The 17,967-nt window shown below is 40.3% G+C and overlaps 1 pseudogene; it reads right to left on the bottom strand.

Annotated features, from left to right (window-relative positions):
• Positions 1 to 1,266: 1,266 nt before the first annotated feature.
• Positions 1,267 to 2,194, bottom strand: LOC124968064 (olfactory receptor 7E24-like; annotated as a pseudogene).
• Positions 2,195 to 17,967: the final 15,773 nt, after the last annotated feature.

The following is a 17,967-nucleotide window of genomic DNA, read 5'->3' on the forward strand; positions in this document are numbered from 1 at the left end:
GAAAATGCTAGACGCTTGTGAATCTCCTGCTTGGTGCACAGAGAAGGTTGATGAAGAAGACCACAGGAGGAGACAGAGCTGTGGATTCCACTGCCTTGAGCCATCAAGCTCTAGGGCTGCAGGCAAAGGCTGATGTCAGCTATGACATGAATGGAGACTCAAGGTATAAGACATGGAGACTCAATGCATGGTGCATCTAATTTGCCAAATTAGTCTACAATATACCATCCTCAAAGGACTTCATAATCCTGAAATCAAAATGTGAGAAAATGAATGTCCAAGAAATGATTTAGAAACTTCCTCTACTCAGGAGTGTAGGTCACACTCCCCCCACAGTATTGATAAGAAAATCATCAGGAAGTTCCTGACACTGTATCCAGACCAGTCCTGAAGTTAGAGTCTGAACACATGAGGAGGATGACAGAAGAGATGGTCAAGTTCCACCTCCAGGAAGCAGAGAGTTGCAAGGCAAGCAAATGGTGCAGCCGAGTCCTACAGTCTAACAACAGTGAGGCCAAACTAAGGAGCCAGAGAGGCAGGGTCCATGATTAGTGCAGGGAGTGACCCCAGAGTGGCCCCTCTCCACTATTACAAGGAGTTTCACACACCACCACCTGGTATGTGAGAGGAAAGGTCTAGGAGGACACGCTGCAGCTCCTGGATCATGTGAAATGTTCTACCTGACAAGAACAAGTGCTTTTCATTGTATCTGTGAAATACAAACAATTGTTTCTAATGTTTTGAACAATGCACAGAATTGCCTGAGAGAGAAGTCATTAACTGGTAAGGTTTATATTATGGTAATCTATTCAACATTATTATGCCTCTTTCCATTTTACATTAGTGAGAATCACTATGTAATATGTGGGTGTTGGTTTGTTGCTTGATTTTCACAATTCATGAATTTTCCCTATTTCTATTATACTCCTACATTTATTGTTCCAAAAACAAAAAACTGAAGTTCAAAAGTTATAATTTTCACCATGCTCAAGTTTGTAGATCAATAGCATTAATCAAGTGAATATTCTTAATATACAATCATGTTGACTCAACTCTACAATTTTTTCTTTTTCCAAAATGACACTTAATTTTCAAATGTAAAAATTTTCCAAGCATTCTTATCCAACACTAGATACAGTCATTCCACCAAAAGTGTGAGAAATTAAAGCCATTAATATCACTGAATGAGAAAAATAACACAACTGGATATTTAACTTTAATATATTTTCCAACACAAGTTTCAACTGGCTACTACGTGGGCAAATGTTAAACATTTCTGCTGTGCAGCCTCCTCAGGGCACCTTTAATGTCCCTGTTCCTCAGGCTGTAGATGAAGGGGTTCAGCATGGGAGTGACCACAGTGTACATCATTGAAGCCACTGCACCCTTCCTAGGAGAATGTGACACAGTTGATCCAAGGTACACCCAAAACCCTGTCCCTAAAAATAAGCAAACAACTGCCAGGTGAGACCCACAGGTGGAGAAGGCTTTGTACATTCCACCTGAGGATGAGATTCTCAAAATGGAGGAAACAATTTTATAGTAAGAGAAAAGGATCCCTGAGATGGGGAAAAACCCATATATGGCTCCCAGAAAACTCTTGACAATATTATTAGAGAAAATGATTGAACAGGAAAGATTGAGAAGTTCAGAAGGGTCACAGAAGAAGTTATCAATTTCCACATCCTTGAAGTTGGTGATTTGGAAAATCATGAAAATGTGCACCTGGGATTCCAAAAGGCTAAAGAAGAATGACCAAAATTAAGAAGCCACATTTACGAGGGTTCATAATGACCAAATAATGCAGGGGGTGACAGATGGCTACAAATCGGTCATAGGCCATCACAGTCAGAAGCATATAATCCATACATCCAAAAATGGTAAAAATAGACATCTGAATCATGCAGCCCACATAGGAGATGACTCTGTTGTGAGTTAGGATATTCACAATCATCATTGGGACCGTGGTAGAGATGAAACCAATATCGGCCAATGACAGGTTGGAGAGGAAGAAGTACATGGGGGTGTGGAGGAGGGAGTCAGAATTGACAGCCAGAATGATGAGCAGGTTCCCACACACTGTGACCAAGTACATGGACAGGAACAGTCCAAAGAGGATGGGTTGAAGGTCTGGATCCTCTGAGAGTCCCAGGAGATGGAATTCTGATATGCCTGTTGAATTTTGTATGTCCATATTGGATGAACATCTTTAGAAAAATCAAACAGAGTAAGAAAAATGAGAAAATAAATACATCAGCAGGCCCCCCTCACTCTGTGTGCATTCAAATTCAAGTGTGCACAGGGAAGCTGCTCACCCTGGATTTGCACTTCCCTGAAGATAGTTCTCAGTAGTGCCACACCCAGACTTACACACTCTCACTCTCTCCATTAGTCACACCTCTTTCCACACCTTATTTGGAGACATTAAACTGAGCAAAGTTAGAAACCCAGGAGAAGAGGAGAGAAGTTCACAATCCTAATTTAATATAGCATAATTTTTGAGGGAAAATTGGGGGAAAAGTAATAACTTTCCAATGAATGAAAGAGTCACAATGATATTCTACTTCATGCTGGTTAGGATAATTGGTATTAAGGAAAGGAAAATCAAACAAGACAGCGACTGTTGGAAAGTTGTGGATTACTGAGAAACATTGCACACTCTTTGTAAAAAGTAAAATGGTACAACCACTGTGGAAAATAGTATGGTAGTTTCTCAAATAAATATAATATGCCCAAAGGAATTGAAAACAGATATCAAAGAGATATTGGTAAACCCATATTCATAGCTGCTTTCTTACAATAGCCGAAAGTTAGAAGCAACCTAAGTGCTCATCAGCAGGTGAACAGAGAAATTGTGGCATATGTGATTGAGTGTGTGAGTGTGTGTGTGTGTGTGTATAGTGGAATATTAGTTCATATTTAACAGAAGGAAATTCTGACATGTTATATCAGGTGTATAGCTAAATGAGAATCAAGATAAATAAGTCAATGAAAAAAGTTAAATACTATATAACTCAATGTATATGAAATACTAAAAGTAGTCAGTTTCATAATGAATTAGAACCACCATTAGAAAAGTGGTTGCCAGGGACCAAAGGAAAAATAGGACAGGGAGTTGCTTAATAGATATAGAGTTTAAGGTTTTCAAGAGCAGAGACCATGTTTGCAAGAAATTGGGCCAAATTTCTTTGACCTATTCCATTTAAGACACCACCTGAACTCCAATCTCTGACAACCAACTTGAGAGTAAGAGCTCCCAGTCAGAAACCATGGTTATGAGCCAGTTACCTTCAAGGGTTTTATTGTTATTTGATTATCTCATTTGCCTCCTCTGTAAATTTAAGTTTGCCCTTTAAACATTATGTAATATAATACAAATATCCTTGTCATTGGCACATTTCAAGTTCCAATAAATATAATTGAGTTAAATGCACAAAATCAATGGTAAAACTGGTTGCAAATGTGGCCGAAGTAGATGATATTAAATTCATAACTGGTAAGAAACATGTTGAATAGCTTATTTTTATGCAGGTTTCTTTGCATCAATCCATACAATATCATTAGAATAATGGGGATAGAAAACAACCCCCTTTTTTTTTTTCTCCTTGATTCTGTCCTCCTCCTGACCTGTTAAAACTGCCCCATGGTTTTATGATCTCAGTTCATCAAGTTTGCAGTTTAAGATTTTAAAACCAAATAAAGCCTCGAAGCTCAGCATTTATCTCCAACCACATTATTTCCATGTCATTGACTGTCTGGTCAGGCACTGCTGACAGGTGGATTGCAATTCTCTCACTTAAGCTACACAAGAGTAACTTGCTTCTTTGTTAACTTTCACTGTGAGTGAATTGTCTAAATACAGTGTAATAATGACCTACCTTTGTTTCTTGTTATAAGAAATTATCTTTAAATTTTTTCAGCTACCTAACTACTGGTTCTGGCTTGCTTATTGTTAAAGTCACCTGTGGGTATTTTAGGATGTTCATATACCATGATATCAGGTCTACACCAGTTTGATCATCATAACTGCATGTGGATTCCTCAGTAGTCTCTTCTTACACCAGAGCTGGAAAGCACTGTCTACCAAAATCCCGCCAATTACACCATGTTCCATGATACATTGCCTTCTCTTAATATCATAATATGCACCACCTATATTAAAGCACATGAATTTGATAATACTGATCTCAAAACTAACATTGACTAGAGAGTTTTCAACAATTACCTGATAAATTTGAGTTCTTTTTAAGAGAGGAATTTTGGATAAAGAGGGAAATAATAAATATTGAAGGAAACATTCACAAGTCTTTGAGACAAAGAAAACACTTTTGCCAATCTGAAACAAGGTGCCCTACCCCATAACCTTGGCTCATGTGCCTGTAAAATGGAAAAAAGTGCAGGGAATCCTGGTGTGAAATCATGCAGCTCCACCCTGGCCCCACCTCCAGATGGGCCCCTGATACAGCTCTTCTACAAACATGGAACCCCAGCCCATGACACCACTGCTTCTCACCCTCAAGACCACCAACATTCTCCATTGAATGTGTACCTACCTTCATAAATAAACCTCTGTCTATCCCTTTGTCTGGCTCATGCTAAAATTCATCTAAGTCTCATATTGCAACAACCTCATTGGTCCAGAGTTGAGCTTCCCCTCTCCTCTGGGAACTCCTTAGTTCCTTCTCCAGAAATGTCTCTTCTCTTGTGACATTACTATCTTTGCTGATTTCACTCTCCTGCAAAGCTGTCTCCTAAGCAAACCTACTTTTTAAAAGGGAGGTGTGATTTTCTGTTGATTCTTCCCTGTGAATATTCATTTATGTTCCCATAAAGGATTCCATAAAGATTTACCTAAAAAGTACCTCAATCTCATCTAAGTAGTCTACAACACAATACCCCATGCCCCTGAAAGGGACTAGTTTCTTTATTTATTGGAGTCTTTAATTTAATCTAGTTTTAATTAATCTAAAGAACTATTCTCTATCTCAAAGTCTTTATCTTATGCAAAGAATTACCTGAAGGAAGATATCATTTAACCTGTAAGATTTTTAATATGAAAAGCATTTCAAAACACTTTCTCCCAGTCCATGTCACATAAATAAGAGTGTCTGTATCATATATTGACAGGGAATAGGTGTTTGATTTCCAATGAACACTCCTTGTCCAAATTCACTATTAAAGAGCTAAATTTATTTATCAATTTTAAGAAGTAGTCATTACTGTTATACTTATTAGTTGGGTTCATTTTTTCCTGTTTTCTCATAATTGTTGGTCTATTATAATTGTGCAATATGATGAGATTTATTGTTTCATATTCACACATGCACATTATACAATGATATAATTTGGCCAATAAAATTTCCTAATATTTCCCACTTCCCTCCCATCCTCACTCCCCTATAAGCTTTTCTCCACCATGCTAACATCTCTTTGACTTTTTAAGAGCATTATATTCATACTTAGTGTTTGTGTTCATCTCAGCATAGTCATATGCCCATGGAATTTAATTTACTCCTTTTGAGGCCTCCTCTTTCCCCTTAGCACTCCCATGCTCCCTCCCTCTACTCCCCTCCCTCTACTCTACTGATCTTCCTTTGGCTCACTTATTGATTATGATTTATTGGTGCTTTCTCCATATACATAACATGGAAGTGTCCATGGTATATTTATCTATGTACACACTGTGATTTTGTTAGATTCTTTCCACCTTTCCTCCTCTTTCCCATCCTTCCTCCTTCCCTCTTGACCTCCTTCTTCTACCCACTGACCTTCCCTATATTTTATGTTATCTAATGATCATTTTTTTCTCCCCTCTTATTTGCTCTTGCTTACCAACTTAGAGAAAACACTTGAGTCTTGATTTACTCACTCTGGACTATTCTCTTAGCATGATGTTATCACTTTCCATCAGTTTTTATCAGCAAATGCCATAATTTCATTCATCTATAAGTCTAAGTAAGAGTTCACTGGGGTGCATACCACCTTTTATTAATCCAATCATCTGATGATGGGTATCTTGGCTGGTTTTATAATCTATTTTATCACCACTTAAAATTCTTTTTTCTTGCTTTACTAGCAAAGGTGAAACACAGAGTTTTCATGTCCCTCAGCCATCAGGGGGCAATAGAGGAAATTTAAAGAGATGATTCAAAATCTACATTCCAGGTGTGCTTTGAGGTCTGAGGTCGGAATTCACTTAAGTTGGGATATATCTATTTCTTACATTTTTGGCACCACACAGAAGTCTGCATTACTGTGGGGGATGGATGTGCTCAAGGACCCAGAACTCAGCCAAGGATGGGCAGGAAGGTAATCTTGCCTCCCCTGAGGTTAGGGAAAGGCAAAAGCAGAAGAGAAAAAAATAAATCTGTTTTCAAATCATACTTGAGAGTAGGGCAGCAAGGGCTATATTCAAAGCAGGAAGTGGACCACTGTTACTTTTCCTCAGTGTCAATTTCCACCTTCCATTTCTATGGAAAAGTGGGCAGGAGTCATCTCCAAGATGCTTCCATCCTGTGCAGAGAGGGCAAATGCTGGGGTAAGTGACCAAAGTCCTTTTTGCCTGTCAGATGGGGCTGGAGCATGTAAGGCTATCTAGCATCAGGGCAGTCCAGAGGTCCACATTGGCAGGGGGTGGATGACTGGATGAGTCATGCTAAGGCAGGGAGCATGTTGCAGCAGACCTCAGCTGTGCAGGTCTGGTTTTCTTTCTCTGGACAGCAAGTGTAGCTGGAATCACAGAGCCTTTTCTGGCAGCAGGTCCAAGTGGACTGGCTGCTCTTGGTGTGAGAAGTTTCTCTGAGTATTTAACGTAGCCACAAATTTCTTCCCAGGGGAGGGAATAGGCAATCTGACATATGCAAAAACTTTGCCTTGATGCTTTTCCTACCAGGATACATTCAGGGGGTCCGAGCACAGGATATTGTGGAGCCTGGCCTATTTCCCTTTTCATTATCACAATGCCATCAACTTTAAGTGGGATCCTCACTCTCAGAGGTTCCTTATATGTCCTGTTGTTGCACTAGGCATATTGACATTCAATGGAGAGGGCCCTTTGCATCCTTTTCTTTAGTGTTCTTTGAAGATCCCTTTGCAGAGACTGCCAACAATCCTGGAGATGACTTTAGTTCCTTCCCTCCCAGGTATTATACTTCAAAGGGCACCACCTACTAGCGGTGATGGTGTGTGTGAGGTTTCCCCTCCACGCACTGAAGCCTTTTGTTTTCTTACATCCAGAGCTCTCTGTCTCATGAAGGTCACATTCACTTTTGTGACCCCCACAAAACCCAGCAGGGTCAGGAGTTTGAGACGGCTGTTTTCAAGCATGTAGGAGCACCTGGTGAGCTCCAAGGTGGTTCTGGGTGGGGCGAAACAACATGATCTGTGTGAATGATCATCAATCTCCCCTGCTGTCATCTCTCCTGTGACATGTGGCTGTCCTTCCACAGTGAATGCAGCAGGCACCCCCGCTTCTCTGCCCTGTGAACCCCAGGAATCCCACATGGAAGAGCACAGTGGGCAAAGCTCTCTTTTTGCAGTGACCAGGAAGAGAAATGACTGGTGGGATTGTTGGTGATACAGCCTGCAAGTATTCTCCTACATCATGCTCAATATCCATGGTCAAACAGACCAATGCAAGCAAGGTTAACTAGCAAAGGAGTACAAGTTATATAGGATAATATTCTCCAATGCTTACTGTAAAGCAATAAAAAATAGGGCATGCATATATCTAGAGCAGGGTGATGTACATGAAATGAAACAAATGGCCTCCAACTCATTGCTCAGCACCTGAGCCTGGGAACTCTGCACCTAAGTTCATGGTTCTCTGGCTTCTGTCACTCAGCTCATCATCCCTATCACCTGCATCATTGTGCTTTCATAAGAGCTTAGGAAATACTTGTGAAGGACCCATTTTGTGCTGTTATAGGTGAAATTGTTATAGGAAATAGAACCTCTTGTGTGGAAAACACATTTTAAATATGATATGTTATAGTCCAGCAAAAAAGAAAACAAAATTTCACAAACACCATACATGAAAATTAACATACTGAAACCCTCCCACCTGCACATTCAAACTGTGATATTTGCACTTGGGAAACAGAAAAAATACCTTCAATCTTTCTTGCTGATGCCAAGGCTCTCTGCCCTCTTAGACGATTAGGCTGCTTCTCTGCTTGGTCATGACAAAGAAGTACACATCCAAAGACCCACCCATACCTGGTGTCAAACAAAGACTCAGACTCTGTGCCCAGCATTTCTAATAATATGCCATCAACTGGGAGTTTCCTGATGCAGAACCACAGCAGGAGACACAGAAACACAGTTCACTGGACAAGAACCACCTACTGAAGGGCTGCAGGCCAGTTTGACTGTGGACTAATATATGACTTTTGAAGCTCAATACACAGAGCTCATAATTAGACTAATTGGTCCATGCAATGCTCTTCTCTAAGGACTTCTCAACATTAGTAGGAAGATGAAGAAATGACAATGAATGTCCACTCAAGATTTGGACCCTTCTTGTAATTGGGAGGAATCTTGGGGAATCAATTTACTCCTCTCGCTTCTAGTTATTTAAAGATACATCAGCTTTTAAGGTCCATTCTTATTTGATTAACATATAAACCAAAAATTTACTATTTGAACCATTAGTAGTGCATGCTTCAGTTACAGTTATTTGGTCATCAACATGTTTTCAGTTCAGCATTCAGTCCTTAAGAAATAGTGGGTCTACTGATCCAGGTGATTTTCAAAGGACTGCAACACTGGAATCATGTGAAACTCTAAAGTGTGTCTCAGACCAAGCTCTAAGGTCTTCGTCACTTCCCTCTGTTCCCACCTTCTTCTCCTAGGCTCTTGAACTTCTCTGCCATTGTTTCTGAGTAACTGATGGTAGTAGGTACTGTTAAGAGTTATTATGTTGCTCATGTGTCCCTGACACAGGCACATACAAGAGCTGCTCTGTCCTGTCTCTGGCTCTGTGGGACATTCCTGAGTAGGATGAAGGTACAGAAAGGAGAGCATCAGGGTATTAAAACCGCACTGAGCATGGCCAGGACCTGTGCACAGAGCAGGGGTCTATTCCATACTTACCATCCTTTTGATTTTTATCCCTCTGTGCCTAAAGTGGTATGAGCCCTGGGGATTCATGAATGAAAGGGATATTGTCATTTTAACCAAATATGTGGTATTACATACAAAGGAGGAGTATGAAAATGTAGCGTTACAAAAGTAGGTAAAGAGTAACTTCAGGACACAAAATATTCCTGTCGAATAGTAGTAAGATTAGCTTTTCCATATTCATAATAACTATCTCTCTTGCTTTTACCCAAGTTTTATGCCTTCCTTATAGATCATTCACACAGGGAGCATATGTTTTCTGTTTAATCTGGTTTCAACAGCATCGTATCAACTAAAAATCATCTTGGATGACATTGCTGAACATTAGAGACACTAACAACCTACCCTTTGTTCAGGAAGGAATGAGTTCAACCATGAGCAGCGAAAAGAGTGAGTCTCTGAATGTGATGCACTTACCATTTTCACTGTTGTCCAACATTCAGCATGCTTTTAGCAGAGTCCAGAGGTCTTAACTGCAGGCACAGCTCTGGGACAGTCTTTACCCTTCCCAGATTCCTAAGTAGTTATCAAACCCAGTCTGACAGTGGCTCCTCTCTGCATGGAGAGGACTGACTGCCAGAATATAGGAGGACGTGGCAGCTTGAAGGATGTCCTGGTGTGGAGAAACAGTGAGGTCTGTGCTGGACACTTGTATCCACTGGATATTAGATCCTTTCCCATCTCAGGCATTCTCCCACAAGTGGTGTAGCTGGTGCCACTGACAGGTCTGTCCTTAATTCCATTGGAAATTCCAAAAGGAAGTACACAGAAGACAGGGTCTCATCCCTCAGTGACAGGAAAAGAAGCACATGGCTTCTTGTGAAGGGGGCAACCTGCCAGCCCTTCCTGCCAAGATGCCATGTACCTCCAGCCCACTGAATACATAGCCCCAGTCTATGTATTCAGACATAGACTCAGTTATTCAACCTAATCACCTAATACAGGCACATAAACACCTGTGCCACTTTCCATTCTATTAATATTGTATGACATTTCTACCTGGAGACAACTGTGCACATGAATTTGAACTCTCCACACAAAATGCAGAACTCAGCAACTCGCACTCAGGAGTCTGTCTTAGATGATCATATATTTGAATGTTATCCTCATCCAGGTCCAACTCCTCCTCATCACCATCATTGCTTAACCCACAATTAAAGGGACACCTTTTCTCCTCTTGTGGATGAGAGTGCATGGCAGGAAGAGTCTGTGTGGGAAATCAACAAGATGTCCCATGAACTCTGTTGCACTCACCATAACCAAGAGTAAGAACTCACAGTGTCTCACTGACCATCTGTACCTTGTTCTTCCTTCTGGGCAGACAATCTGCATGCTCCTGCTGATGGAGAAGAAATAATGCTCTGGAATGTCCTTCCTCAACCTTCCCCTCCCACAGCAGTTAATGATTCACACTGGGGCTCTTCTGACTTAGGACTAACGGGGGCAGAAAAAAGCCCAAAATTCCCTGTTGTCCAGTGACTCCCATGTCAGCCTCAGTGTATCAACACAGGCTCAGATAGGAGCTTCCTGGGGCAGACACCCACAACAGGAAGAAACAGGAATGGAGCCCACTGCACTGGAGTCCTCAAGCCCAAGGGCTGGAGACACAGGCTGACCTTGGAGCTCAGTGCACAAGGTTCCTAACTCACCAAGTAGTTGAAGCACATCAGAAACTCTAAGAGCTTCCTAATATTAATGATGGAAGCATATTAATGATGGAAGCAGAGCTAGAGAAATTGAACATCAACGAGTGTTTATCAGTTCTTCTCTACTAATGAAGAGGGTCTTCTGAACTGTGAGTTTTTCATTTCTTTTGTAGAAAAAAAATTTCATTTTATACCAACATTATTATGGAAAATTTAATTTATATAAAGTCGAATCCATTCACAAGTATGGAGCTCAACAAAATTAATCACATAAACATTCTTAAGAGACATTCACCATCATCATCTCAAATATTTTTATCATTCCAAGTGATACTTTGTATCCAAAGTGAAAACTTCCCTAATGTACCTTTATAAAACTGGCTACAGTCATTCCACTAAAAGCATGTGAGAAATGAAAGTCATTAATATTTATACAGGGGGGAAATAACCAGATAGGATGTTAAATTCTGCTCAGTTTCTGAACAAATATTGCAACTTGATGTGACATATGACAAAATTAGATACTTCTTCTGTGCATCCTCCATAGAGTATTTTAATGTTCATGTTCCTAGACTGTAGATGAAGGGGCTCAGAATGGAAGTGACAATTGTGTACATCACTGAGGTCACTGTCCCCTTCCTAAGGCAATGTGATTCAGCTGAGTCAAGGTAAAATCCAATGCCAGTTCTAAAAAATAAGCAAACAACTCCCAGGAGAGACCCACAGGTGAAGAAAGATTTGTATTTCCCACCTGTTGATGGGATTCTCAGAATGGAGGAAATAATTTTGGAGTAAGAGAAAAAGATTCGTAAAATGGGTAAGGTGTCATGTATGCCACCAATAAAATACTTGATAAAGTTCTTAGAGTAGATGATAGAATAGGAAAGATTCAGAAGTTCATAAGAATCAAAAAGAAACTAGAAATTTCCACATTCTTGAAGTTGGTAATTTTAAGATCATCAAATTGTACAACTGGAAGTCCAAAAGACTCAGCAAAAATGACACCAAAATTGAGAAGCCACAGAGGTGAGAGTTCATAATGTCTGGATAATGTAGGGAATGATAGATGGCCACAAATTGGTCAAAGGCCATCACAGTCAGAAGCATATAATCCATACATCCAAAAAAGGGAAAAAGAGACATCTGTGTCAGGCAGCCCACATAGGATATGACTCTGCTGTGAGTTTGAATGTCCACAATCATCTTTGGGACTGTGGTGGAGATGAAACCAGTGTCAGCCAAGGACAGTTTGGGAAGGAAGAAGTACATGGGAGTGTGTAGGTGGGAGTCAGAGCTGACAGCCAGGATGATGAGCAGATTGCCAAGCACTGTGATCAGGTACATGGACAGGAACAGCCTGAAGATGATGGACTGCAAGTCCGGGACTTCTGAGGGACTCATGGGAAGTTATTGAGAAACATGGGTTAGATTTTGTGCTTCAGTGTTCCTCAGACACCTTTTGAAAAGGTGAAAAGTTTGAGAAAAAGAAACACATCAGCAGACACCCCTCACTGTGTTCACATTCTATTGGAAGTATTCTCTGGGAACCTGCACACCCTGGAGATCCACAAGCCCTCAACACAATCTCAGTAGTGAAACACCTAGTCTCCCACACTCCTTTACTCTTGTGCTCTCCTTCTTTCACCCCTCTTCCCCAACTGTTTGTAGACATTGAACTGAGCAATAATTGATGCCCTGGTCCAGAGGAGAGAAGCTCATGATCACAATAAAATATACCCTACTGTATGAAGGAAAACAGGGAATAAATAATGGGCTTCCTATTTTGAAAAAAAACAATTTTCATAAAAATTAATTGAGAACCAGTGCAAATTACCTTTAAAAAAAAACTCTAAGGTACTGCAATAAATTTCTTTGACTTATTCCATCTAAGACACCATCTGGATTCCAATCTCTGACAAGTAAATTGAGGGTAATGGTTCACAATCAGAAAGCCTAAGTTGGGCATGCATAACTACAGCAGGGTGATGAACAGGAAATGAAACAAATGACATAAGACCACATTGCTCAGCACCTGAACCTGGGAAGCCCTGCACCTCGGTTCATAATGATGTGGCTTCTGTCATCTTCCTTATCTCCACCAGGATAGTCCGTTCATAGAGCTTAGGAAACTCCTATGAAGTAGCAGCCTATTTTTTTGCAATTATGAGTGAGAGTTTACTGGAAATAGAACCAGTAGAGAGGTTGATACTCACCTATAAGAAAAACATAAACTTCACAAACACCACGCTAGAAACTTGACATCCTGAAACACTCTCATCTGGGTACTCAAAATGTGATATCTGTCCTTGTGATACAGAAACAATACTTTCAGTCTTTCTTCCCAGGTACCAAAGGATTTCTCAACATTAATGGAGGAAGATGAAAAAAAGACTATGAACGTCCACTTAGCTGTAATTGGGAGGGAGATTGTGGGCTCAACTTACTTCTTTCACTTTTTCTTCTTCTTTTTTTTTTTCTAAAGATTCATCAGCTTTTAAGGATTACTCTTAATAGGTTACAATATAAATAGCACAAATTACTATTTGAAGTGTAATATGTATATGCTTCAGTGATATATATTTGCTAAGTTTTTAAATTAAGCATTCATTCATTAAAGAAATAGAAGGTCTACCAAGAACAACTGTCAAAGGACAATGCAGCATTGGAATCATATGAAACTCTGAAGTGTGTCTCAGACCAAGATCTAAGGGACTCCTATCAATTCCCTCTATTCCTATTCTGCTTGTCCTGGGCTCATGGACATCTCTGCCATTGTCCTTGTGTAACTGAAGGTTGTAGATGCTGTTAAGGAAAAGTATGGGAATTTTGTGTCCAAGGCACAGATACAGCCAAGGGCTGCCATCTTGTCTCTGACTCTGTGGGACATTCCTGAGTAGGATGAAGGTACAGAGAGGAGAGCACAAGGGTGTTAAAATCCCATGGAGCTTGGTCAGGACCTGTGCACAGAGCAGGGGTTCAACACAAATTTTTTTTTTTTTTTTTTTTTTTTTTTGCGGTGCTGGGGATTGAACCCAGGGCCTTCTGCTTGCGAGGCAAGCAGTCTACCAACAGAGCTATCTCCCCAGCCCCATCTTTTATTTTTTTATATCCTCCATGCCTAACATGGTTCATGTTCTGGGGAATCAGAAATGAAAGAGAGAGGGTTATTCCACCCAAATACACAGCATATACTTAAATAAGGAAATATGAAAATGTAAAATTAGAGAAATGTGAAAATATTAACTTTAGCTCAAAAATATTTCAGTTGAAGAGTAGGAAGTTTAGTCTTCCCAGATTAACGATGATTCTCTTACTACTGTCCATATTTCATACATTTATCACATATTAATCACATAGGGAGCAAATGTTTCCTATTTAATCTGGATTCAAGGTCATTACATCAACTAGAAACCAACTTGGATGATATTGCTGTTGGATGAAATTTTCTGCCTTAATTGCAGAATGAAAGAGTACAGCCAACAACACCCAAAATTAAATTGGGAATCTCTGGGTTGAATGAACTAACCTCATTCACTGCTGTCCAACCATTTGAATATTTTGAATTAAACCCTGAGGTCTTGGCTGGAGGCACATCTAGAGTACATCCTAACCCTTTCCAGATTCCTGAGTAATAATAAAACCCATATCTGCTTTTTCTCCTCTTCAGATGGAGAGGACTGATTATAGAATCCAGTTGCAAGGGTATCCTGCAGTGGGGGACACAGGAAGGCCTGTGCTGGATTATTAGTTCCAGTTTGATCTTGATCTTTGTCTCAACTCGACCATTCTTCCTGAATGGGTGCAAGTGATACCACCGTCTGATCTGTCGCATGAAGTACCAGATCCCAAAGGGAAGTGCACAGGAAAAGTGTCCCATCATGATGACATAGAAAGTGCAATGCAGAGTTGCTTATGCAAGGGACAAACTGCCAGCACTGGCCTACCAAGAGGCCATGCACCTCAAATCGACAGTGCATGTCACATATGGCTTCAGCTATTTTACCTGAACACCTAGCACAAGTAATTAAAAATGCTGATACACCCTATTCTGTACAATTAAATAACATGCCACTGAAACTTTGGTGAAGATTGTGCAGATGAACTAAACAGTCTACAAATAGCACACAGTTAGGGATCTCTCACTGAAGGATCACGTGTTTGGAGGCTATCCTCATCCTGGTTAACCACCTCATCCTCATCTTCATATACATCTCTCAGTGCAGAGGATGGTGGAAGGAACACTTTTCTTCCATTTGTGGATGACAGTGTGTGGCAAGAAGGATCAATGTGTGAGGAATGGAAAACTTTAGTGAGATTGTGGCTATGCTCACCACCACCGGGTATGTCATCCACGTGTCACGACTCAGTCCTCAGGACTGAAACTGTGCATTGCTCTCCCATATGGGCAGCCTGATGATTTTTCCTCCATCCTTCTCCTACCACAGCTGTTACCTATTTACACTGCCTCAGGTGAGTTGTGGCAAAGGAGAGTGGATTCCACATGGGTGGTACTCATTCACCTCCCATCACAACTCATCTTTAGAATTGACATCATTTCTGCTAAGGTTGGAGCTTCCTAATAGACACACACTGGGTGAGAAGATATACTGGTGTGGGGCCAACCTGACTTGAGTCATCCAGTTGAGAGACTGGACACACAGGATGCTCATTGACTATGTTGTGTCCTTGGAAGTTCAAAGCATAGATCTATTAACTGGCAAGGGGATGACCCTATGACAGACTCTAACATGTCCTAATAGAAATCCTAGAAGAAAAATGTATATCAACTACTGATTTTCAGCAATTTTTAGTGAAAAAAATAAATTGATTTATAATATTGATTACTTCTATTGTTGTGAATAGTAGTAGCTTCTTCAGTCCACTTTCATTATGGTAAATTTAAATTACTAAGAAACTTGCCATTGTTGCTATTATCAATTGCATAGCTCAGTGGCATTAAATATAGATATAGTTGTTAAGCAATCACTCCAACGTTCTTCATATTACCAAAATGAATCTTTGTACCCGGTGTGAAAATATCCCACACTTCCCATAACAAAATGGATTTCCACAAGTGTACTATAAAACATGATGAGAAATTAGCATAATAGGCATGTAGACGGACCAGGTATTAATGTTGCTATATTTTCCAAAATACATTGCAAGTTGACCCCACTGGGACTGGGATAAGATGGCCCTACTGTGCAGCCTCCTCAGGGTACCCAATGTCCCTGTTCCTCAGGCTGTAGATGAAGGGGTCACTTGGGGGTGACCACAGTGTACATCACTGAAGCCACTGCCCCATTTCTAGGAGAATGTGGCACAGCTGATCCAAGGTACACTTCCAAACCTATCCCTAAATATGAGTAAATTACTGCCAGGTGAGAACCACAGGTGGAGAAGGCTTTGTACTTCCCACATGAGGATGGGTTTCTCAGAATGGAGGAAATGATTTTATAGTAAGAGAAATGATTCCTGAGAAGGGGAAGAGGCCATAAAAGGCTCACAGAAAATACCTGAAAATTTTATTAGAGTAGGTGTCAGAACAGGATAAATTCAGAAGTTGAGACGTGTCACAGTAGAAGCTTCACATCCTTGAAGCTGGGAATTTGTAAGATCATCAATTTGTGCAGCTGAGTGTCCAAAAGACTCAGCAAAAGAGACACCAAAACCAAGTAACCACAGACTGGAGGTTTCATAATGACTGGATAATGCAGCAGGTGACAGATGGCCATAAACCAGTCATAGGCCATTACAGTCAGCAGCTTGTCACCCATACAGACAAAATTGATAAAAAGAGACGTTTGTGTCAGGCAACCAACATAGGAGATGACTTCATTGTGAGTTTGAATGTTCATCAAAATCTGAGGGACCGTGGTGGAGGTGAAACCAATGTCAGTCAAGGACAGGTTGGAAAGGAAGGAGTACATGGGGGTGAGGAGGTGGGAGTTGGAGCTGAGGGCCAGGATGATGAGCAGGTTCCCAAGCACTGTGACCAGGTACATGGATAGGAACAGTCCCAAGAGGATGGGCTGCAGGTTGGGATCCTCTGAGAGACTCATGAGAAGGAATTCAGAGACATGAGTTAAATTTGTGCTTGTATGTTTCTGGGACACCTTTTGAAAAAAACAAAGTGTGAAAAAAGAAATACATAAAACAGGCACCCCTCATCATGTAAACATTTGAATTCAAGTACATGCAAGGAAGGCGCTCATGTTTTAGGTCTACACACCTTCAACAATAAGGCTCAATAGTCAAAAACCCAATCTCCACACATTCTTTCAGTATTACTTTCTCTCTCATTCAACCATGTTTACATACTCAGTTTAGAGACAGTGAACTGAGCAATGTTAGAAATCCAGGAGCAGAGGAAAGAAGCGCTTCTTGATTACAATGAAATATAGTTTACAGTTTAAGGAAAAATTAGGGAATATGCAATGCCTTCCTAAAATGGAGATTAGGAAGCAGTTTGATCACATCAGTCATGTAGTCATACATGTGCATGAGGTAATAATGTCATTTCACTCTTCTATCCTTCCTAAATGCATTCTACTGTCATGTATAACTAACTAGAACAAATGAAAACTTTTTCTAAAAATGCAGTTTGTTATACCTCACTGATTCAAAGGCTTTTGGACCAAGTCCTTTGGCAAGATATCTCAGACTAAGGAAAGCATTTCCAGACAACTAAATTGAGGATAATGGGTCATAATCTGAAAGCAGTATTTGCCCATTTTCTTCAAGGGATTTTGTCATTCTTTGATCTCCTCATTTGCCTCCTCTGTGGATTTAAAATTTTTATTCAAATATTTTAGAATATAAAATAAGTATACTTTTCTATGTTAAACATGTAATTTTTATAATTTTTATTCAGTCAGTGCAGTATCTATAGTAGCACTGACCCAAGTGTGGCATTAGTGTGCACTGTACCTGTCTATAATTTTAAAATCATAAAGAGTAAGAAACTGTTTTAGTCAAGATTTTCACTTCTGTAGACAAAAGACCTAATGAGAACCTTTTCAGAGGAGGAAGTTTATTTTGAGGTTCACACGATCACAAATATTACTGAGTAGATGGCTGACTCCATTCCTCTGGGCATGAAGTGAGGCTGGCCAGGACATGGCACTCAGGAAGCAGAGGGAGAGCTCTGTTCAGCAAGGACAAAATATGAACTCCAAAGGCATGCCCCCAGGGACCCACC

Source organism: Sciurus carolinensis, chromosome 17 (assembly GCF_902686445.1).
Source record: "Sciurus carolinensis chromosome 17, mSciCar1.2, whole genome shotgun sequence".
In the NCBI taxonomy this organism is placed as follows: Eukaryota; Metazoa; Chordata; class Mammalia; order Rodentia; family Sciuridae; genus Sciurus; species Sciurus carolinensis.